The sequence below is a fragment of the Trachurus japonicus genome, chromosome 9, assembly GCF_045865225.1.
Source record: "Trachurus japonicus isolate A0001 chromosome 9, Traja_1.0".
Classification (NCBI taxonomy): domain Eukaryota; kingdom Metazoa; phylum Chordata; class Actinopteri; order Carangiformes; family Carangidae; genus Trachurus; species Trachurus japonicus.
This window is the reverse complement of record NC_140915.1, coordinates 9,964,282-9,988,492: the sequence shown is the minus strand read 5'-3', so window position 1 is coordinate 9,988,492 and position 24,211 is coordinate 9,964,282. Positions and strand designations below refer to the sequence as shown.

At 42.1% G+C, this 24,211-nt stretch overlaps 1 long non-coding RNA gene across 1 annotated transcript in view; it reads right to left on the bottom strand.

Annotated features, from left to right (window-relative positions):
* Window positions 1-298: 298 nt before the first annotated feature.
* LOC146980968 (uncharacterized) overlaps window positions 299-24,211 on the bottom strand; it is a 330,839-nt gene continuing 306,926 nt past the window's right edge. Inside the window, exons 4-5 of the long non-coding RNA XR_015036562.1 lie at window positions 2,115-2,181; window positions 299-811 (exon numbers count right to left, since the gene is read on the bottom strand). This is a non-coding gene — a long non-coding RNA (uncharacterized LOC146980968). The remainder of the gene's footprint in view (window positions 812-2,114; window positions 2,182-24,211) is intronic.

Sequence of the window (24,211 nt, the reverse complement as noted above, 5' to 3'; positions counted from 1 at the left end):
TCTATCTATCTATCTATCTATCTATCTATCTATCTATCTATCTATCTATCTATCTATGGAGGTTTCACATTGACTAAATAATAAATAAAAACACATGATAATAAATAATACAAATGCACTTTACTTCCTGACTCAATATGAACAAAGAAAAAAAAAAACACTTGAACTTTACGTTGGGCAAAAAATACCTTATTTTTTAAGAGGTTCCCATGTGTGAAACAAACAAACTAGACAGTTGAAGGCCAAATTAATGAAGAATGACACAATATTTAACCCGAAGCCAGTCATCAGTCCTCATTACTTTTTAATATAAATGTTGTTGAACATATTTGTGGGTAATTTAAAACTGAAAAGTTTAAAAAAAACTGAACACTGAAAAGGTTTCATGTTCACCTGCAGTACCTTCACCGCCCACTAGGGGCTGCAAAAAGCCAACACCTGGACATTGAGCTAATATCGTAACTTACTGGTTTTATTCTCACTTTGAATGAGGCTAAAAACAAGATTACACAACAAGCATGTTGGTAAAAGTTAATTAAACTGAAACCAGACTTTAAAACGTGTCAGTTAATCCTCCCCCCATGTTGAAGTATTTTGAAGGACGGAGCCAAAACCAACAAGCGATCACTTCTATTTAGTCACATATTTGACTTGTGTGTTGAGACTTAGCTCACGTTTGTTGGTTTTGGGGGCTCCATTCGTCTTCGGAGTCATCCAAACTCATCCGTTTTGTTGAGATACAGGAGAGCGCCGAGGCTATAAAACCAATTTGGTTTTATTGTGTAACGTTGAAGGATGGTTTCCACCTAATCTACGGTACGAACAAAGGACAAATGAAGGAGAATTTTTATTACGTGCTATCCTTTCATTCACCGTGTCATGTTTCAGGCCACAGAAGTAGAAGAAGAAGAAAAAGAAGGAGACTCTCTCTGGCATCTCCTCTTATATAAGTCATGCACACACTTCATCCAACTTGACTAATGTAAAGCCTTGATGATGCACAAATGACCCTGGTGGTTTTGAACTGTCATCAATCCAATTAATAGGAGATGGCTCTGAATCCATTACAGCAAATATAATACAAACATTATTATATTAACCTCCAAATCTAGTCTAATTCTATCAACATAATTAATTTAATCCATTTTGCAAAGTGCCGGTTAATATGAATAATTAATATCAACACTTAAATATTAAATATTCATATTTGTTCATGTGTCTCCATTGTGTTGGAGTGCCGCAGGAGCTGCTCTCAGTCAGCTCTGGATAAATTAGTTCGCGTGACTGTACTGCCCCCCCCAAAAAAATATTAATAATTATTTTATTTAAGCCTCAAAAGCGCCCTCTAGTGGCCTTTAAAGTGTTTTAGTCGTAAAGGGAGAAAGGAGTTTAACATTTTTTTGTATTTTAATGTTTTTGTTTTTAGCAACAAAAAAAAAGAAAGAAAAAGAAATGCACTTTTTTATTGTGTTGACTCCTCCGGGCCACTGTATTTTGTGCTTTTGTTTGAGAGCAGAGATTCTTCCTCTTTCTCTCTGGAGCTCTAGTAACAACAGCTCGGTGTCAGCCAATCAGAAGAGAGGAGGCTCTGAGGCTCTCTTCTGATTGGCTGATTGTTTTCTGGGTGACCCAATAAAAAAATAGAGCATATTTCACAATAAAACACTCAAAGAAACCAAATCCTGCAACTTGTTGGATGGATGGTGGGTCCAGGTGGTGAGGGGGCGAAGCTTTGGGTGACTGCTCAGTTGTGACATCACAAAGTGACAGGAAGTCCTGATGGCTGGTTTTAAGGCTCAGTTTGGGGCTATGTACTTTTCTCTGTGAACTGAGGCTTTGACACTTTCACAGTACTAATAAAGTATAGAACCTAGAGCTGCTTTATAATAATAATCATAATTTGAAATTTAAATAAAATATAACACGCAGCCTTTAAACCTATTTATACCATTAGTGGTTTTAGTTTCTGTTGTATCAGATCAGAAAATGTTTCAATGTATAAATGTCTTTTGATCTAAAATATGGTTTATGAGTTTGTTTGTTTGTTTGTTTTTTTCCAGTGGGACAATATTAAAATTTCAGGATAAAACTGAGGTCTCGTCCATCAGACCCACCTGTGATCCTGCATGACTCCTCGGTCGTTATGTCAAACACCGTCACTCAGATCCCTCGAGTGTAAGTCTGAAAGAGAGAGAGAAACACCAAAGTCAGCATGTCAAACTTATTGTCCAATCATAATTAGATATATTTATTCATAATAATTACTAAGAAAGGACAATGGGGAACGATGTGCGACTGGGATCGAATCAGTGACGTTTAATTGGCTCCATCGAAACATTCAAACAAAGAAAAGTTTCTAAATCCATTTCCAGTGAAACTCTGGAGTGTTTTCATACGGACGCTGACCGCTGACTTTCATACAGTATTCACAGTCGGGTCCACCAACTCCCCCCCTCCCTCTCTCTCTTTCACCTCCTGGGTCCTGTCCATATATCTCCCCCCTGTTCTCTCGCCTGATGCCCAGCACTCAGCAACTCTTGGCGAGGCATCATTAGGTATAATGTACTTCCCTTCGCTCTCTCACAGGGATATTTTGGAGTGGGGCGAGCGAGCTGACCTTACTGAAGGGCTCAGGCAGCGCTGCCAACTCTCTCTCTCTCTCTCTCTCTCTACACACACACTCACCCGCCTCCCCCTCCTCCTCCTCCTCCTCACACCAAACATGTGTTTGATGGTCACACATAGTGCAACATAGTGATTTAGTGTTCAATGTGATGTTATCATTTTTGCAGCATCACAGTGTCATCAATAATCGACCAATAAACACACAGCAGCTGATTGACAGATGGTGTCGGTCACGGAAACATCTGCACCTGCTGCCCTCAGGTTTGTTTTTCAGGTGTTTAAATTTATTCCAAAGCAGCCGCAAATTTTAAAAGTTTTATCTTTGTCTAACATGACTATAAAACCTCTGAAGTGCGTTTTCATTTGAACCCCTAGTATTTGTTTACAAGGTCAAAGATTGATCATTTATGGGGCTAATAAATAAAGTGAATGTTTGATTTGAAGTATAAATGCTGTTAAATGTTGTTTCACATCCTCCTTTATAAGAAATTGACGCCGAACTGTTACATTTTATCGCTGTGCGACCTCTAGTGGCTGCAGTGAGAATGACAGGGACAAAAAGATAAACATAAGCTTTTCCTAAACCTAGGCACTGTTTCTGCTGAACAATGAGCTAATTCATCTGAGACCATTCAAGTGGTTGTTGTGGTCATTTGGATTGGCGGCCCATGTTGGTTCATTTTAGTTTTAAGTAAATTTTGAGTTGAAAGGTGCTATATGAATAAAACTTGATTGATTGATTCACTGACATCAGTTTAATGAGGTGATGATATATGTCAGTGTTGAATTTTGAGTTTATTCTGATGGTTTAGTGCTTCTTTATGTTTATGTTTACTTTGGTTTTGTGAAGCTAAAGTTACAATTGGCAGTATGGGTATGCTAGCTGCAGCAGCAGGGATGCTAAGCTAACACAAGTTCAGCTTTTTTTGTATGAGTGTCACTTCAATCTTTGAAAAAGGAGAACCCCGCACACTGCTTCTTGCTTAGTAGCCTACCACAGTTTATTAGATAACTGAAGTTTCAGTCTGTTATCTAATAAACTGACCTTGGAGGAAAGTCTTGTGACTGAAACGTCAGTTAGGCCTATCTAATAAACTGTGTGGTGCTAAGCAAGAAGCAGTGTGCGGGATTCTCCTTTTTCAAAGATTGAAATGTTTATATTTTTGTTCCTTTTTTTGGACAGTTAGTTACTGGTCGGTTAACTCAGTTGATAAAGTTTGTTTTTGTGGCTCAGATGGTTAATAAACTCCATCTCCAACAATCACAATTTCTTCTTCAGCGCCACAGCAGCTTTGTGACCCACTAAAAGTTTCTGCTTCTGCTTAATAAGACGGTCACTGCTGGTTTTTATTCCTTCGGTTCACACGAATAAACAATGCCGGTACCACACCTGTGTCACCAAAAGTCCCTTCAGAAAACACATGCAACACATAAACTGAGCGAGCGCTTTAAAAGGCAAACAGGGAGGGTGTTCTCTGCTGATTGTTATGGTGAAATGATAAACTAGAGGGACAAATTAGCCCCGAGTTTGAATCTGACTCTGTGTGTGTGTGTGTGTCTGTGTGTGTGTGTGGTGAAGCTGATGAACCCCGCCTGGAAGACGATCATTAGTGAGTCAAATACCAGCACAAATGGCCGCCCGCGATAATGGCTGACATTCATCTATGTCTGAGTCGTGTCCAACTCGCCGCTAAACGCTCACACAACCAGGGAGCTGAAGTCTGACAAGTAAAAAAACACACACACACACACACAAAGAAAACAAAACAAATACAAAACAAAGAAAAGTACCAACCTGTGTCAGTTTGTGCACATTTACAACCCTAAACGAGTTAGCAGCGCAAGCTAACGAGCGTTAAGACCTGGAAATAGATTTAAGAAAACAGTTTTCTCACCACAGAACGAGCCGATCGGCTGCAGGAGAAGGAAGGAAGGAAATAAAACGTTGTTGCGTAACATTTTAACACTCACCCACTTTGGTGTGATCAATCAGGCGCCCGTGCACCGTCCATCCCTCTGCCCCCCCATCTGTTATTGCAAGTGCTGTCCATATAACAGGCGCCTGTCAATTTCGCCTGCTTTTTTTATTGACTCATCCTCGGAGCCACGGAGGGGGTTTCGATCACAATTATCATTTTTTATGAATACATTTTCATGAATATATTAGCGTCCTCCTCCCCACCACACCACAGCACAGCACAGCACAGCACAGCACAGCACAGCACACATAGCTACACATTTGGTGGAGTGTTGTTTTCTCACAGTTAATCAGTGGCCAGATAAATCAGAGGCCATATTTGCGGTCCATCTGCTGGGAAGGTGCAGTGGGCTCCAGACGCCATTCAAACATGCTGGACAATAACAGGAAGTGGAGAGAGAGACAGAGAGAGACGGCACGCAGACGTCGAAGGCATCACACTTTCACTGTTCACCATGTTCTGTTGATACAGATGTATGGCCAACAGGATTCATCCTCCTCTCTCTCTCTTTGGAGCTGAGCGACTCAACAACTTTGTTGGTTCTTCGAGCTCCAACTAGTTTCAAGATGAAGATGTGAAGATTTCAAAGTCGGACATTTTCTGTTATATGGATATTGTTACACTGCCCATCCAAAAAAAAAAAAAAAAAAAGTCACAGACTTTAATATTTTGTGGACTGCATGTAGTTTTGATTACGGCGTGCATTTGCTGTGGCATCGTTTCAATAAGCTTCTGCAATGTCACTGAACCAATCGCTTAAGTTTTACAGCGTGCAGTGAGACATTGGTAGATACGGCCTGTTGTTGCTGGTGCTACTGTAGCCGATGTCATATCTGGCCCTCTGCGTTGTGTTTCTCACGGCCTGCCCTAGGTGGGGTTCGATCCCACGACCTCCCGCACCGGAGGCGACGATGCTAACCTCTTCGCGGGTTGGTTAGCACGTCTTTTATGGGTGGAGTGAGTGCACATCCGCTACACTCACCCCCGCTGAACTCACTCCACCCAGGGCATCCGGGTCACGGCACCACTGTAGCCGATGTCATATCTGGCCCTCTGCGTTGTGTTTCTCACGGCCTGCCCTAGGTGGGGTTCGATCCCACGACCTCCCGCACCGGAGGTGACGATGCTAACCTCTTGGCCAAGAGGTTGACAACCACTTGGCGGGTTGGTTAGCACGTCTTTTATGGGTGGAGTGAGTGCACATCCGCTACACTACCAATGCTGAGGCCAGTTTGATTTGTTTAACCATTTGAGTTTTATGAACAAACAAGTAGGCTAGTAGAGACGTCCAGATGTCAGCCACACCTGTATCCAATTATAAACACTGTACAAGTTCAAGTTCTCTGAATCGAACATAACTACCTGAGCACAATATGAAAAAAAGATTCCCCCCCAAAAAAGTGAATACCTACTGAAATACATTGTAAACTGACAGCAGACGAACATTGTTGAAGCATTGAGCATTAGCCGAGGGGTAAAATGACTCCGCACAGAGAAAAATATGGGTACAGAAGGGGGACATTTCTGTACTTAAAGGTACAGTTCTGTCCTACTGTAGCCTATAGGGCCAATTGTTGTACTCTAGAGTACCTATGTGTACCTTTTGGGGGTAGAAAAGGCACATAAATGTTCCAGAATGGCAAAAGGTACATATATGACTCCTACGGTACAGGTATTTACCCCCTAAAGGTACATTATCAGAGACAGTGTGTTAGAAAAAATTAGTAGCTTAAGTAGGAGTCTGGTAACCTATGAGGCGACTATTAATATGATTTAACATAGGGATAATAATTAAACATTCAACTAGTAATTATTTTTTAAATATATGTAACGCAGGTCCTCGGGTGTGCCACTGTCATGAGGTACCAGTAAGGAGAAGGTCTTGGCGAAGCGGTTAGCATCGTCGCCTCCGATGCGGGATGTCGTGGGATCGATCCTCGCTCAGGGCAGGTCGCATAAGTACAAGTAGTACATGTATATAATGTACAAGTATTGTACAATTGTGCACTTGTACTTAAACTAGTACATTTTGAAAAGGTACAAAAATGTACCGGCACCAATGGTTACAAAATTGTCTCTAAAAAAGGTACGCCTGGAGCGACAAGGGTTTGTACCCTTTTGAGTACATTTCCATACTTCTATTTTTCTCTGTGCGTAAGCGTTCTGTGTTTTCTTGCTGTTTAATAAAGTGTTTAAGACGTCAGGTGAAAAGAACCAAACCCTCCCAATAAAGAGGAGGAGGTTATGACAGAGGAGTGGGTTGAGCTCTGTTGTGTTTTAAAACCAAACTTCTTGGTTAGATTCAGGAAAACAACATGATTTGGGTGAAAAAAAGATCCTTTCACAACTTATAAAAATAAACTCTAACCACATTATTCTCAAATCCTTTTCAGATACAAAGCAGCTCATGAAACAACAGCTTGAATTTAATGTTTTTGCATCATTTCTTCATCTTCTCATACAGGAAATTTCAGTTATTGGCAGAAGCTGTCGAAGCCAATGTGTGTGTGTGTGTGTGTGTGTGTGTGTGTGTGTCGACCCGCTGACGCTGCCACCTACAGGCAAAGGGAGGGAAAGCTGCTGCTGCTCTTGTCTTGTCGACCGTGCCGCCCTTAAGGTTTTTTAATTTCATTTTTGGGACTCATGAAATCAGGTTAGAAACTCCCATCTGTCCTTCTTGGAAGTGGTCTGGATTGTCCTGAAGGACGTTGGCAGCCTCCAGAAAGGCTTGTGTTGGGTTTTTACTGTTTTTATTTATCTTCCTGGTGAAGAAGCTCGGAAACGCAGTCACAAGATAAAACCTTGTTGTTGTGATTACAGCTCAAAAATGCACAAAAACATTTGACTGCAGGAGGAAACAAACCTGACTCTGACATTTTGCATCTATAAAATTTGCAGATTTTTGCAGCAAGAGACAAATAAAGAGGATTTCTTCAGTCAGACATGTGCAGAGGGATAACTGACAGACAAAGCAGAGAGCAGAGGAACAGGCAGCGACTCAGTGCTGGGATGTCAAAGACAAAAAAAAAAAAAAATAACCCCAACTCCACCACCGGTAACTCTCTGAAACTCTGAATAAAGACCCAAACGGGCGCCGGGTGCTTTGTTATTCCAGATGGCTTTATGGGTCATGAAAGAGTGATTCACGCGTCACATTAAAAAAAGTGCTCGTCGCTGGCCTGGCTGCCGTCGAAACCGCTCCGCTCCTTAAAAAAAGCGGGAAGCACCCCATCAATTATTTGCTAAGCAGCCATACTGAATATCTCACTTTGAACAGTGTGTGGGGACGGCGGCCCTGTCAGCGCGATGATAGATGCACTGGAGGCTCACGCTGCCCCCAGCACGCCTCTCTGAGGGTCGGCAGCTGCACAAAGACCGGGCTGTCTGTGCACAGAAACACACACAAACTCACACACACACACACATCGAGCCACGCACGCCCCTAACACCTGCACATATGCAAACCCACATTAGCATTGACACACACACACACACACACACACACATGTAAAACATACAATATAAACACATAGAACTACAAGCCATGAATGTAATTAAGTCAATTAATGCAAATGCAGCACTTTTAAATAACTTGAAGTCCTACGTATATTATTTATACTTACACAGTTATTTTGCATCATACGGAAAATTCATATTTCATTCATATTTGTTGTATAAACAAGCAGCTCCATATATTTGCTCTTACACATCATAGATCAGTTTATTTGCAGGTTCAAGTTCAGGTGATAACTGTACACACAGGTGGGTCTGGGTTCATGATGTGCATGGGTCACAGAGATCTGTAGCACTTCGAGATGTATGGGATGTGCATGAAATAGTACAGGTGCATTATTATGTATCGATATTAAAGCAGAAGTAAGCAGAATATTTGTGTTAATATAAGTCTTAAATAGTTATATCTTCTGACAGCAATCACTTATATAGAGTGTTTGGTCTGAAACACGGGTCTGTCAGTCACTCTGCTCTGCTGTAAGCCGAGGAGAAAACTTTCCTTGTATCCTACAACCTTTATCCAATGTGGAGAGAGAACGGCATAAAGGGGCGGTCCTCTCTGTGTGTGCAGCCAAGGGATGCGCGTGAATGTGGTGACGTAGGGACGAGGGCGGGGACTGCTAACTCCATCGGCTGACAAGAAGTTAGCCAAAACGATGCTTTAATGTAAGCAGGGCCGGCCCTGTACATCTGGGGGCCCTAAGCAGGATAAAATTGGGGGCCCTGCCTCACAGTGTATATATGTACGATCAAATATTCATAAAACCAGCTACCGTATGCAACCCTTGCATATTTTATTGTACCTCTATCAACATGATGGCGAGCAGATATTTTATTACTAATTAGAGTCACTGAAACACTTCAAGCTGTCTAATTGCACTTGTCATTTTTTCTTCTACTTTGTTTTTGTCTGAATGTTAATGTTAATATTGTGAATGGCAATAGCTGGCTCCAAACCTGCAGTATTAAATCACTACTTTTGATGTAGCAGAAAGATAAAAGATTCTACAAAAGATTACAGTTTGAACAGATTTATTTTCTTTAAATTATCTGTACAGCTAAATTCTAGAACCCTTAAAACAAAACTTCAGTTGAGAAGAAGATAGAGGATGTTGGTTGGTCAGCAGCATCATCAGCAGTAACCATTGGAGCTGTGGAGAAGATTAGTAGAATTTTTTAGCCACTTGTGTACACACAATTTAATTTTCCAACAGAGATAAACATATTGTGGCAACATGACATGTCTAATCAGCCATTAATAAATGGGTGATTGATCCTTTATCCCCTCACAGGAAAACAGCTGTTATCTTTTCACTGTAAGCAGACCTTAAAATCAGCCAGGACATGTGAACTACAGCAGGCTACATGTAGCAGCTAGCCAGCTAAGTGAGCTAACACAAGCACCGACATGTTTTTCGGCTAAACGTTCATCTGGTAAACATAACATTAATTAGCCTTACCTTGTCCTTGTTTTTTTTTCATCCTCGGCCTTCTTCTTTTTCCTATTTTCTGCACCTGACGGATATATCCTTTTGGACATCGTCGCTGTCCAAAAGCTAATCACCTCCTCGCAAATCGCGATCTCAGTGAGTGAGGGTGGGAGGGGGCCAGGGGGGAGAGAAGGGGAAGGGGTGGTGCGCTCGTTACCGGACAACGGCCACAGTCTGCGTTACGTTTACGTATGCGTGTCACGGTCATTGTTGCCAGTTGGGTCAAGGGTTACACGTTGCCGTTGTCAGAGACGGTTAGACAAATGATTGAGCAAAGTTTGGGGGCCCCCTAGTGGTTGCGGGGCCCTAAGCAGCTGCTTAGTTCGCTTATAGGGAGGGCCGGCTCTGAATGTAAGTCTTGGTTTTAATTGCATAGTGGGAGGACCAAGGAAGAGTATAGCATCAGCTTAAAGGGGATGCTAAAAAATAACAGTGAAGTCTGTCAAGGTATTAATTAACTGTGATCTACAGAAGTCATAAAATTCACTTAGAAACTCATATACAAAGTGGTCAAAACTATGTGGACATGTTTGTTTTTGCGCCTACAGTTCGAATCTTAAAAGCCTCAGCAGCACAGTGACACATAGCCTATACTTTGTGTTTTGAGCCGAGCCATGAGACCTTATCATTCATAACATCATATGGGGCTGCTTTGTCTCTTATTTTGCGTTGATGTCAATGATAAGTTTATCTATAGTGAAGAGAAACAGACTTATATTGACTTTTTACACTGCAAAAACTCAAACTGTCCTATTTACAGTCAATAATGTAATTTCTAGTCAAAACTAATCTAATTTTACCTAAAATAAGACTCATCATATAAAAAGTAGCTTGTTTTTAAGACACATTTTACTTATTTCGAGCATATTTTTGCTTGAAATAAGTAGAAAAATAGTGGAGCAAGTTATTCTTTCTTATTACAAGCTCAAAAATCTTGCTTTCACTGGCAGATTTTTCTACTTATTTCAAGTGAAAATTAGTTTGAAACAAGTGAAAATGATCTAAAAACAAGTTAATTTTTAGGTGATGAGTCTTATTTTAAGTGGAGAGAGATTAGTCTTGACTAGAAATGAGACATTTTGACAAGAAATAAGACAGATATTCTTGGAAAGATTTTGAGTTTTTGCAGTGTAAACCCTTTTTTTTTTTGCTACTTACTGATGTGAAACTCAGCTGAGGTCCTGAAGTGACTGATATAAAGAGTATGTGTGTGTGTCACGATTAAGAGCTGTCCTCAAACTTACAGAGCCGTTCCTTAGAACTGTGGTTCTCAAACTTTTTCACATCAAGGACCCCTAAAACGACACAAATTAGACCACGGACCCCCATTGGACCAGCCTATGTTTTGAAGTAAACACCAGAAATACACAAAAATTGGTTCTGAGACTGAAGGACGTCTTTTTAAAGTAATGTACATTCAAATTAGGGCCAATGGTGTGAATTTTTGGAAAAAAAACGTTAAACATTTCTAGAAAAAAGTGGTAAAAATTCTCAAAAAAAGTTATTAAAATAAAATCTAGAAAAAAGTGGTAAGATTTCAAATGAGAAAAAAAGTTACAATTTTTCTAGAAAAAACTGTAAAAATTTCAAAAAAAAAAACAATTCTTTTTTTCTCAAAAAAAGTTAAAAAATTCTTGAAAAAGTGGCAAAATGTCTTTAAATAATTCTCCAAAAAATAAAAAAAAATAAATTAAGTAAAAAAATTCTAGAAAAAAGTGGTAAAATGTCTTTAAAAAATTCTCCAAAAAATAAAAAAATAAATTAAGTTTAAAAATTTGAGAAAAAAAAGTGGTAAAATTTCAAGAAAAAGTTGGGGACCCTCTTGAACCCTCTCAAGGACCCCTGGGGATCCCCGGACCCCACTTTGAGAACCACTGCCTTAGAAGACAAAGAGAACAAAAGTCAATCCTCAGGTCAAGCGTTAACACACACACACACTGGTCGGCGGTGGAGGGTGTATTGATTTCACATTAGGAGCCTCGGGGGACGATCAGAGTAACTCACTGATCCGGGGCCTCAAAGACAAGCTCAGCTATTGGCTTTCTGCCATTCTCCATCCTGCTCAGCAGAATCTATGAAGACCGGCTGAGCGTGCAGCGTATGGCCGCCTAAACGCCCACATTGATCCGTGTGTGTGTGTATGTGTGTGTGTGTTAATTTGTCACAGCTGATCACAAGGGAGAAGAAATGAGACCAGTTAAAGGTCGAGGTGGAGGCGGTCAGGTGACGGAGGAGTGGGGGGGGGCGGGGCGAGGGGAAACAATAGTGCTAAGAGGGGACGTCCCAGTGGAGCGATGATGAGGATGATGATGATGATGAGGATGAGGATGAGGAAGCAGGATTTAACCAACGCCGTGACATTTGTATCGACTCAACACACGGCGCTGCAGTGAGCTCTACACGTCTCAGAAGTTTAAATACCTGATTTAATTAACACGTTATTATTAGCTAATTAGCGGCTGTTGATTGATGCTCTATTAATTCTCCTCAGACCCGGTTGAATCCTCAGCGGCTGGACGAGACAGAAAAAAAAAAGTGGCAAACGGTGTCATTAATTAGTCGACTGTGCAGCTGTGGTACAGATGTTTTAATAAACTCTTATTCTGATCTTAGTGGTTTTTTTTCAACTTATTGTCACATTTACATTTTGTCTTCCTATGCGTGTGTGTGTGTCTAGGCTTCATAATATATTCAAGAAGTATTTACGATAACAATAACACACTATATAAAGTCCTATATAGATTATTATAGAACACTTTTAATTTGTAAGTACTTGCTCTCGTGTGTTAATGTTGTACTGAATCTTAATTTTATTTGTGAAGCAACAAGTAAAACTTCTCATTATGCAGAATCATTTTTTTTAAATCCTATTTTGGGATTATTAATACTGTATCTATTAAGAGAAAACAAATCCCAGTTTGTTTTGAGCTCTTTATTCACCCTGTATAGTCTTTTATGGAACCTATATGGAGTCATATGAAATATGAATATACTGTAAAGTGTCTTTATTGTGATATTAGTTTACTGTTTATTTACTAACACTTGCTGATGTGGGAGTTTGTGTTGTGTTGCTGATGTTCAGTCACGAGGAACTCCCTGTTTAAAGTTATAATATGTACATATTTCCACAATAAAATGAAAAAAAGAGCCAACCCATGTTAAATACTCTTTTTTAAAGTTCTAACATTATTCAATTTTTTCTACAATAAGTTTCAAATCTAGAAAATATTGCTCGCCCAGTGGGTCACCAGTCAAATAAGTGTGTTTATGATCATGCAAAATAAAAATAAGAAAAGTTTTTTTAGATGAAGAAAATAATGGACAAAAGCAAAAAGTGAAAAAAAACCCCCAACCCTTCTGGGGTATCAGTGTGTTTGGATCTCCTGAGACAAACACAGGCCGATAAATGGCTTCAGAGGGTCCCTGAATGCACCACTGTCTCAAATGCACAACAACTCAATATGATGTAATGAAAAAAAAAAAGAAAAAGAAAAGCTGCTTAAAATCAATTGTTGTTTTTTTTTCTCTCTCTCTCCTCCTGGTGGGTCGTGTTTTAATAAACGCCATCATCAACCTCTGCCATGTCACCGTCTCCCCCCACCCACCACCCCACCCCACCCCACCCGGTGCTTCCAGTCACCTCACCTTCTTAAAAAGGAGGAGGCCACAGATCAATACGTTTGATGGGGAGGCAATAAGCAGCCCTATTAAGTGACAAAGGTTTACTCTGTAACAGCTGGGCTGGCGCGAGAGCCGAGCTTGTCTGACTAATGAATCGTGAAACAATCAGGCAGTAGCCATTTGTGTTTAGATCTGTAAATATGGCGCGGTACAAGTGCCAGACCATCGCTGGCACTCCAGCTGGGGCCACAGATGGTCTGGATTGGAGGCGAGGCGCAGGCAAACCGTTAGCTCCTCCGGCCCACACTGCACCGCACCTCCTCTGTCTCTGAGTGACAACTTCACTTTCGCGCTAACTTAGCCCGCCTGCCTGCCTGCCTGCCTGGCTGCCTGGCTGGCCCACATCGGGAGCCAGGATTTGGTAAAAAGAAAAAGAGAAAGAGGGGAGGGGAGAGAGGGGAAGATGACAGCTTCTGAACGGGAGCCGAGCCGATGAGCAAGTCTAGCTGCGCTCCAGCAGAGGGAACCAAGGGGGGTGGGGGGGGTAAGGTGGCAGTGGCAGTGGTGGTGGTGATGATGATGGCGGCGAAAGAGAAGAGCAATGATGATCCTGCTATTTAAAGACATGATCAACCTAATTAACCTTGGGATGCCGGTGAGTGATTCTGAGGTGGCTGCTATAGCTCCACCAGTGGCGGCGGTGATGTGGAGGCCTCATAAATCTCACTAATAAGAAGCTTTTTCCTCAAATATTAGGGAACACAAAATACACACATACACAGACACACATGTGGTCATTGTTTGTGGTCTTATTCGTCCTCTTATCAGTCAAACAGGAAGTAAGAAGTAATGTGGCGACGGCGATGGCGACGGAGCGTATTTCACTCGACGACAGCTGAGTAAATACAACAACATTCAACTAGACAAATATGAATTCATTTCAAAGAGCTTTTGTCATTTGCCTGCACAAATGATTGAAATAGAGACAGAATATATTCAGTGGAGGGGGGAGGGAGGAGGGAGTGGGGGAGGGGGGTGAGGGAGAGGTGAGGAGGGAGGGGAGTGTCCTTGAAGATAGAGCTATGAAAGAGATGAAATGTTTATTTAATCTATTTTCAAGGTAAAATGATCTTCGGGCACTTTACACTCTACACATTTTGGTGCAGCGGATTTGAAAGCTGTACAAAAGCCATTACAATGCCCCCCTTCACCCCCCCTTCAACCCCCCCTCCCCACCCAAGTCTATTAAACTGAATGACAGACGTTGTTTACAACCCCAACTGCTTCTGTGAGCGCCGCCATTATCGCTGCATACTGATGCAGGCGTCAGCAGCAGCAGGAGTGGCTGTCATTACGGAGAGAGGGACAGCAGAGCTCCTTACAGCGGCGTTTATCAGCCGCCGCGCCCGCAGGATTTGTAACTGGCTAATCACTGGATGGCAGCTTCACTTTCATCACCGGGGCCCCACCACCGCCACCGCCGCCGCTCTGCAACTAGCCTATAGCTGTAACCTGTGATGTGTTCGTCACATCCAGCACAAGAAGGATGTTTCTGGAGTATCTAAAAAAATATTGTGTTTAAAAAAATACAAAATGATAGCATAGTGATGGAAGATGTCGACCTGTGTTTACCAGTTTGCCGTCTTCTTGTAAAGTCGTGTAAAGTCCAGTCAAAGTCAACTTTATCGACAACCCTGCAACTTGTACAGAACAATACAGTACGGAGGATTAAAATGTTGTTGTCGCTGCGACTCACACTGAAAACAAATAAAATGTAAAAATGAATATTAAAAACTATACCGCAGTAGGCCTAACATAATGTTGAAAGGTACAAATAAAGAAAAATACTCAAATAAAGACACTAAGATAAAGATGAGCTTTGTCTCCTATATAAATGTAGGCTACTTACAGAAAATTGACAAAACACACAATAAACGATGATTAAAATGTCCACATTTTCCATAACAAATATGATAAACTCATATTCTATGTTTCAATTATATTTCAGTCTGAATAAAAACAGGAAGTAGGCTAGTGGTTGAACATGCCTTTAAATCACATGACAAACATTAATAAGCTACAGATTGTTGTCGTGTCTTTGGTGCAGAACCAGAAAGTTACTATGGTAACCTCCATAGCAACCACGGTTCTTATTGTAGGCTGAATGACTGTATCAGTATCTGGCTATGATATGAGGTATGTTTGTCACTTTAAGTGTTTCGAGCCAGATCTAAATGCAGATTCAACATGTTTTAACAGTTTTAGTTTCTCTTTCTTTAACATTTTTATTTTATGAGTTCATTCTGCATGTTTAAAACCTTGGTTTGTTGTTGCAGCTGCAGCAGCTTTAAAGGTGTTCAGAAATGGCCGTTTGTCCTGTTTCTCGCGCCTCTTTCCACGAGTTTCCATGAGTTTACCCAAGTAAGGAAAACAAATTTGATTGGGCGTTATCGAGCAGGCGATATTCAATGTTTGGGGCGAGACCGAGCTTGGTGTGTGTATGTGTGTGTGCGAGTGTGTTTAGCTAACGTAGCTAACTGTTAGCTAGTAGGCTAGCTACGTTACAGCTAGCGAGGCTAAGTGATGGAGCGCAGGGATCTGGAGGAGGAGAGTTTGTGTCGGTGGTGGACGAGTCTCCTCGTTTTTCTCAGACGTTTGATTGACGGATGACGGATCCTGATATCACTGGCTGAAGAATCGTGAACAATGTGGCGCATAATTCGTGCGCCTGCATTATCCAATGCGAAAAAAAACTACCCTACTTTACTCGAAAATAGAATGCACAAAGTTTAGGCTACATCGTCTGATAGATGAGTGATTACATTAATGTTAAGACCCATAGTGGGATCAAATTCAATTTTCTTTCTTTTAAATACAACTGTGCGTTTACACCAAAAGCTTCCAAAACGTCAAAAATGCTCGAGGGTGGGCTTCAGACAAGACAGCTTCCAAAACGGCAAATATTTTCAGCCGCTTTGGTCACTCTTCATGTGACTGACGTCAAAGTTCGATCACGCTGGTCACTGGGGAGCCAAAGGTGAAAAAAAAGGGAGCTGAAGGACCTCTCTATTCTGACAGGTTGCCGCCGAACCGCGTCATAGCTAATTACCCTAAAGTTAACCAAGGCTCAACTTCTCAGCTGGTGAAGCTTTGGACGCTTTGGAAGCGCGGCGATGCCTGTTGATGCTTTGGTCGCTCAGTGTCGCCGGGTTCTCTTTGAAAATGAATAGACTTCCAGCATTTTGACGCTTTGGAAGCTTTTGGTGTGAACACACAGTAAAGCTCCTGTTGATGTTGCCATATTAGACAAACATGATCCACACCTGGTGTTTACATTACATTTAGTCAGACTCAGGTACCTTTAATGTGCGTGCAGCCTCAGACATTTGAACGGTGCGACTCCGGCCCTAGCTGCTCCGGTGTCTGGATGTTCTGCTCTGCCATGTGCTGCCGGGATATTTATGGTCGTCTAAATGTGTCCGAGCAGCTCTGCAGTGCACAGCCTTCGTTTCACAGTGGTAATAATGCCAGGCCCGGACCTATACTGTCCTTGTACCCCAACCCCCACCCCTCAGTCCCCTGAATACCGACCTCGGCGATGGAACTTTTTGCGCAACGTTAACTGTCACGACCTGCGGCGGCGGCGGCTGGAAATGGCTTAACTAAACTGTCAGATCTAATAAAGCCAATAAAGGGATCAGATAAATGTTTATTACATAGTGGGAAAAGATCATTTCTGGACAGAAATTGAGGATGACCTTTCCGGATAATTCCTCGCTGCCTCCCCCCACCTCACCCACCCCTCCACCCTCCACAACCCCACACACACACACCTCTCCTCCACCCTCCTTCTGCTGGATAAATCACCGGGTCCCTTTTGTTTCACGGCTGATGGAGCCTTGCTGACGTGGGATTGTTAAAACCTCGCCGGCTCTTCTTCCTTTGTCTCCCCAATTACAGCTAGGAGCCCAGTGAGTCTGAATGCTGCTGCTGCTGCTGTTACAACAGTCGGAGGAGATAATAACGCAGCTCCAGAGCAGCAGAGCGCAGACGGAGCGCTGTGTTTTTACTGGTTGGCTGCTGCACGTCTGAAACATCAGTGTTCACAGAAATTTAAAGGGAATAATTAAACATTTAGGAGGGAGGAGGATCCACGCCAGAACTCGTTCACTGTGCAGGTGGAGCCAGGAGGCGAGTAGCTTAGCTTAGCATAGCTTAGTGTCCGAAATCACTCACTCATTCACTCCTCCCTACTCACTATATAGGGAATTTAATATAGTGGACTCAACACTTTCAGACACTACTCAGAGTGTGTCATTCAACCTGTTGTAAGCCGATGTACCATCACAAAAGTTATGAAAATATTATATGAAGGTTGAAAAGTTACTTAGTGTTGGTTTAAAACCCCAGTATGTAACTTATTTGGCTTTTTATCAGCAAAAATCAAATATTGCTTTCATAAACGTATTTCACTGAAGTCGAATCACACCCGCATACAAATGAAAGCTTTCTCGTACCTTAGAATGAGTTGTTACAAGTCGTTACAAATATACAAGGGGGGGCGCACCGAACCAAGGCTGCCATGTTGCATCGCCATTTTTTTTACGTTCAGTGGCAGCGTGACCGTAGGTAACCACGGAAACTCAGCTGAGCTGTCGGCTCGGGGAGAAAGTTTTCCAGGTAGCGCCTGTTAAAACTGTCACCACTGTGTAGTGTGAGGAAGGACGGAGGCACTGATGATGCATTCAGGTGCAGTCAGGCAGACGGCCGTCGGCAAACCAACCGGATGTCATTTTATTTGACGAGAGAAAGACAGTAAAACAACAACAAAAAAAATTGTTTAGCCTCGTGCTGGCGGACCACTTGTTTACATAGACGCTTGTTTATCCTGTTAGATGCAGCGTCTGTCGGTAATTCTTACACATTATACCTTTAATGTCACATATTAGGCTACTACTAAATACTCAATAAAATATAATTTAGATTCTTCAGTTTAAGGACCTGGAGCAGAGACACCTAGAGGCCGTTAGAGGAACAGCAGCTTCGACAGTCGGCCCTGTTGTTTACAGACTGGTTTATACACTGGAGCGCCGCCTTTGTAAAGTCTCACCAAGTTAATAGAGTCAAAAGTACAAGTTCATTATTAATGTGGAGGAGGGGGGATAGAGGGGAGACAGAGGGGGGATAGAGGGGGAGGGGCCTCATAGTTAAAACCAATGTAAGATTCAAGTCGAACACAGAAAACCTGTAACACTCATCAAATATGGATGACGACAGCGACCCCGGCGAGCACCTGCACCTCACGGGTTCACAGCTGAACAGATGTGGCGTGATGAGATCAGGTTAGAAGAAAGAGAGGGTGGGGGTACAAAGACGCTTCCTTCACCCCGCCTAACCCTCCTCTCCTCCCCCCGCCGCCACTTCACCCTCGCCGCCGCCACCGCCCCTCCTTGGCCTGTCCTCTGAGCTACATGTGGCATGGCTGCCTACTGCTTCCTGTGACAAGCCAAGCTGTCCGCTGACCACTTCATTTTTGATGTTGGCAGGCGAGACGCGAGGCGTGGCGCCCAACGTGTGTGTGTGTGTGTGTGTGCACAAGTACACACACACACACACACACACACACACTGGGTTCAAGGGAACATCATCCAAGAAGAAGTAGAAGAGTTTCCAAATGACCAAACACAGGCTGCTTGATGAGTGTTTGCTTCTCCTCCTCTTTGTTTTCTCTCCGTCTCCGTCTCTCAAGTCCTTCATTGTTTCTCTGTTTATCTTTCATTCTCTTCTTTTCTTTTTCTTCTTCATCTCCGTGTTTGTTTTTCTGTCTTTCTTGGCCGCTGCTTCACTTTTATAACGTCTATCCTTACTGTTGTCTGCTTCCATGCTCTGCTTACTCTTTCTTTCTTTCTTTCTTTCTTTCTTATTACTCCCACTTCTCTTTCCTTCCCTCCTTTCCTTCAGTATTTGATCCTAACCATCCATCCATCCACACTTTAGTCACTGTGATTCCTTTTTCTTTTGTCTTTGTTGAGTCTATCCTTCTTTTCTTATATTTACTTATATTATATAAACATAAGGGACACAATTTCTCTTTATATCCGTTATTTTTCTTCATTTTTTTCTTCTGATTTCTTTCTTTGTGGTTTTATTTAGACGTCTGTCACTTGTTTTTCTTCATGTTTTTTGTTTGTCTAAATCTTCTTTTCTCTCTCATAACATGTGAAATGAACACAATGAGGGGAAAAACTAATACTGTACAGTAATAATCATAATAATAACAACTTATTAATTAAAATTCATTTTAACAGCACTATTTTCAACTAGTTCTATTATATTGATCTCTGACCCGGCCCATAGTTTTGAATCTGTTGCTGGAAACGGCAAATGTTTAACAATGTGTCTGTTGTTAATGTAAAAAAAAACAAAAAAACGGCGGATGTTTAACTTTATAGGTTTAAGGACTCATTTCAACAAGTCTGTCTGACTGACAGGTCTTGGTTTGTTACTGTATGTTAAAGTATTATGTCACTTCATTGCAGTGAGGCCTTTGTTGGGGGTTTCTGCATTGGTCCATTATTAAACACCTGAAAAAGTGGTACTTTTTGTGTAAATTTAAAAAAAAAAGTGTGGAGTTTGCATGTTCTCCCCGTGCATGCATGGGTTCTCTCCGGGTACTCCGGCTTCCTCCCACAGACCAAAGACATGCAGGTTAGGTTAATTGGTGACTCTAAATTGCCCATAGGTGTGAATGAGAGCGTGAATGGTTGTCTGTCTATATATGTCGGCCCTGTGATAGACTGGCGATCTGTCCAGGGTGTACCCCGCCTCTCGCCCGAAGTCAGCTGAGATAGGCTCCAGCTCACCCGTGACCCTAGTGCAGGATAAGCGGTATAGAAAATGAACGAATGAATGGATAAAAAAAAAAACATTTATTTGTGATTAAATATTTCAGTTTCAAGAACCTTAGAATTACTGTTGTCTCTGAAGCTGAAGGTTTACAGCCTCCTCTTAATTGTGGATGAGATGAAATGAAACTCACATCCAGGTTCACAGTCTTCCTTCTATCATTGTCAGGTCCTGAACGTCTCATTGAGGAGACGTTGGTGTCCTCCTCCTGCTCGGTCCCAGTGGACACCAGTCTGGCTACTGGTTACCGTCGTCCACTCTGTCTCTATCACACTGATCTGGGCCTGGTGACATGACAGCACTTCCTGTTTAAGGTCACACACACGCACACACATTTAGACGTAGGAGTCAGGATAAGCAGCTTTGATTGGTGCTACCATGCTGGGTTCATGATCTTTGGAGGCAGGGGTGTGTGTGTGTGTGTGTGTTATAGAGTGAGAGTATGTGAGGCAGGAGGGCCTCACTCAGCCCATTAGATGTGCGCACTGGCCTGTGAGATGTTGTATCACTTTAATTAGCGGGGGGCTGTGGGCCACGGCGTGAGGAGATGTTTTAGTCATTGCCTAAAGCCACGGATCCCCCCCTCTCCCCCCTTCTCCCTCCCTCACCCTCCTCACCCTGACCCCTCCCCCTCTTTGTCAGGCTTGTGGTTTCCTCTCTCTGGACCCATTGTCACGTCGGCTCCTGAGTCCTGACGAGATGACGCTTCCTCAGCTCTGCCCTACAAAGGCAAAGTGCAGTATCTGAAAAAAATGCCAAACTTTTTGTGTTTTTCATTGTCAGGTTTAAGCATCAAATAAACTACCAAGTCTATATTTGATTAGATAAAGGTGGACTGACCATTTTATGGCAGATACTGCACTTTTGCCTTGGTATTAGCTACAGATACTGCACTTTGCCTTGGTTTTGGTGCAGATACTGCACTTTGGCTTGGTTTTACTCCAATGGAGTTATAGAGTAAATTGTAGAATAGGCAGTACAATACTCTTGCAGTACTTTGCCTTGGTTTCACAGTGTTTTTTTGGATGGACAGCAAAATAAAAAGCCCAATAACTCTGGAAATTTTAACAGTACCAATATAAAATTCTACCAGAATATGCCACACTTTTGACTGGTCACAAAAAAAAAAAAATTGAAAAAATGCAGAGTGCAGTGTCTTGGAAAAAACATTTTTTAAATTATAAATTAAGTTCAAACTGCTGTAAGAACTTGGAAAACATCTTCCATTTTTCTCTTAACCTCACAACATCTTTAATCGGTGCCAAATTTCCCCCATCAGCCGGTCAGTGTGAGTTTACTCGGCCTCTCTGCCTGCGGCCTCGTCCTCCTCCTGAATCTGAGAAAACTGGGCAAAACTTAAACTCTGTCACACCGTCTGAATAAATAGCAAAATAATGAACATTTTAGATAATTACGGCGGATCAGAGCACGCTGGATGCACCCCTGGCAGCGAGCCAGCCCCCCAACACCCCCCCCACCCCCTGCAGACGGACAGAGATGGAGCCATAGAGCTCGGTGTGGTGGGGATTGTGGGTAATTGGAGTCATTGTCCCATTGTAGAAGCTAATGAAGTGATGCAATTGAAAGGATGAGCCTTTGCAATTGTCTTCAGACGTAATTCAGCAGCTTGTAACATTGGACAGTTTATACGAATGACAATAATTAAACGCTATTTAAGAACAACAACACAGGTTGTCATCAACAACAAAATAAAGAAAATACAGATTCACGTAAGAAATGGAGCAGAAAATGAAAAAAGATTAAAGGTAAAGGTAGAACAAGACAAAATAAAAGATGATTAAATGGAGTTATTCAAGCGGAAATATGATAAAAACAACACAGGGACGCCTTGAGATGACAGTAACACGCTGTAATACATGTTACACTGATTTCCTGTCAGAGGTCATGTTTAAAAAAACACAGCACACAAGCGCGCACCTGCAAATGGTGAAGATTGATGTCAGAGGTGAAAATCATTGGACAATAGCCTCCTAATGGCCGGTGTCAGATCCCATGTTTCTCTCTGTGTGAGGGCTGGGCTGGGATTGGATGGAGGGATGGAAGAAGAAGGAGAACAAGACGATGAAGGAGGAGGAGGAGGATAGTTTCATGGTGGGCGGCGCTGCAGCTTTTTATGGCCGTCATAAAAGTTTACACGACCGCCATCTCTTCCAATCCATATTGACAGGAGTTTTGCAGAGAAAAGCTAAAACCTAAACTAAAGGAAAGAGCCGTAGGTGCAACATCCCCCTTGTAATAGGCCAAGGAAAATATAGACTTATGGAAAATGAAATGAGGCGTGAATGACCATAAGCGTGAAGACAATTACACCCTTCGGAAACCGTATATTTGTTGAAAGGATAATTTCCACCAGAGTCCACGGTGGCGGTGGCGGCGGCGACGGTGCTCGGAGCCGCTGGGGGTTACGGCATCTTCTCTTGAACTCTCCTTGAACTTGGGATAAGCGGTTGCTGGAGTGGGACGTGGCTATCTGCCCCTGCATCTGGTTATTTTAGCTCCAATTTGCTGCCTAATGCCACAATTACCCTGATCTATGGCTCAAGTCACCCCTTTTAATGGCCCGGTGTCAAAATCAGCACATTCGCAGAAGCACAGAGGCCCGAGGAGGAGGAGGACGTCATGACTTTGCTCCTCTGATGGTTTGATTGATTCACGGACAACTTTTTCATCTTTTCTCCTCGAGCGGCCGCACGAACCAGAAGTTCAGAGCAAAACAAATAACCTGACAGATAAAAGTGAATGAAGGCTGAAGGAAGGAAGGATTAGTCTCTACACTCTCTCTTTTATAGACGCCATAATATTTGTAATCTATTCGACTGATTGAGGTTAATAAAACCATAAAGAAAAAAGTGGACAATCAGATAAAAAGGCGGCTCACTTCATTAGTTCCTCCTCCTGTCTGGAATTAAACTGATTCTTCCTCCTCTGTTTTCATCGTTATTTCCTGTGTTTCATTTTACACTGCTCCACTAGTAACAGGAACAGTGAATTTTAATTATAAGATAATACGTCAGGACTCCAGACACTAGCACAAACAGACAGATTACGTCCATTGAGGACTCTGTTTTCTACACCAGGGGTCATCAATCAATAGTCCATAGGGATATGTGCACTGCAAGTAGCTACATGCAGCCCTTTCGATATGTGACGACAAAATTTGTTTGGAACCGCTGTGAAATAACTTTTTTCTTTCTTCTGTCAATTGAGGTGCAGTTCCACTTTCCACCACAATGTGGATTGCAATGGCAGGGTGGCGCTGTCTTTGCTTTTACTTGTCAACTCCACAGGCACAAAGTAGAAGAAGAAACACTAGAAAAAAAGCCTAACCATAATTTAGGATGCCATGTGAATGAAGGCGAATTGTTGTTTTACCAAGTTGTGCCTTTTTTATTTTAATGAACAAACTAGTTTCTTCATAAAAATGCAAAGTAGGTCGCATGGCATTTTCATGTTTTCTGCTGGAATGAAATCCAATATTTAGTTGGAGCTACTGTAGCCTATGTGTTGTGGCTTTAATATTTTAGTTACAGTTCATTTGTGGTGTCATTCATTCGAAAGCTGGACTTTTTGATTTCATCTACCTCATTCAAATACAGTTAGCCTAATCCAAATAAAGACGCCTTAGTTTGGGTTGTCTTGGGTTGTCTCTTGACATGAGACAGTAGTTACCTCCTCAGTCAGAAAATCTATATCTCCTTGACTTCTTTGCTCCTTTTCGGCAGCATTGAAACTATTAAAAACTACCAAGACCAATTTGTTTACACCCCTTCCACGCTAATGGATAACAGCTAATGGCTAACGGCTAACAGCTAACAGTTAACGGCTAATGGCTAGTAGTCCATGGAGAAGCAGTGTTTATCTAACACGCCGTACTTGAGGACCATTTTGTCCACTGGAGCTCAGGGAAAAGTTTGGTGACCACTGAGCTGAATGGTGCTTTTAGGGTACGTCCAAATCCACGGTTTAGGCTATTATTTATTTAGCTAATGGTAGATAAAACGGTTACTGTAAAATTCAATAAAATCTTCTGCTTTCTTTCAGTATAATGGGCATTGC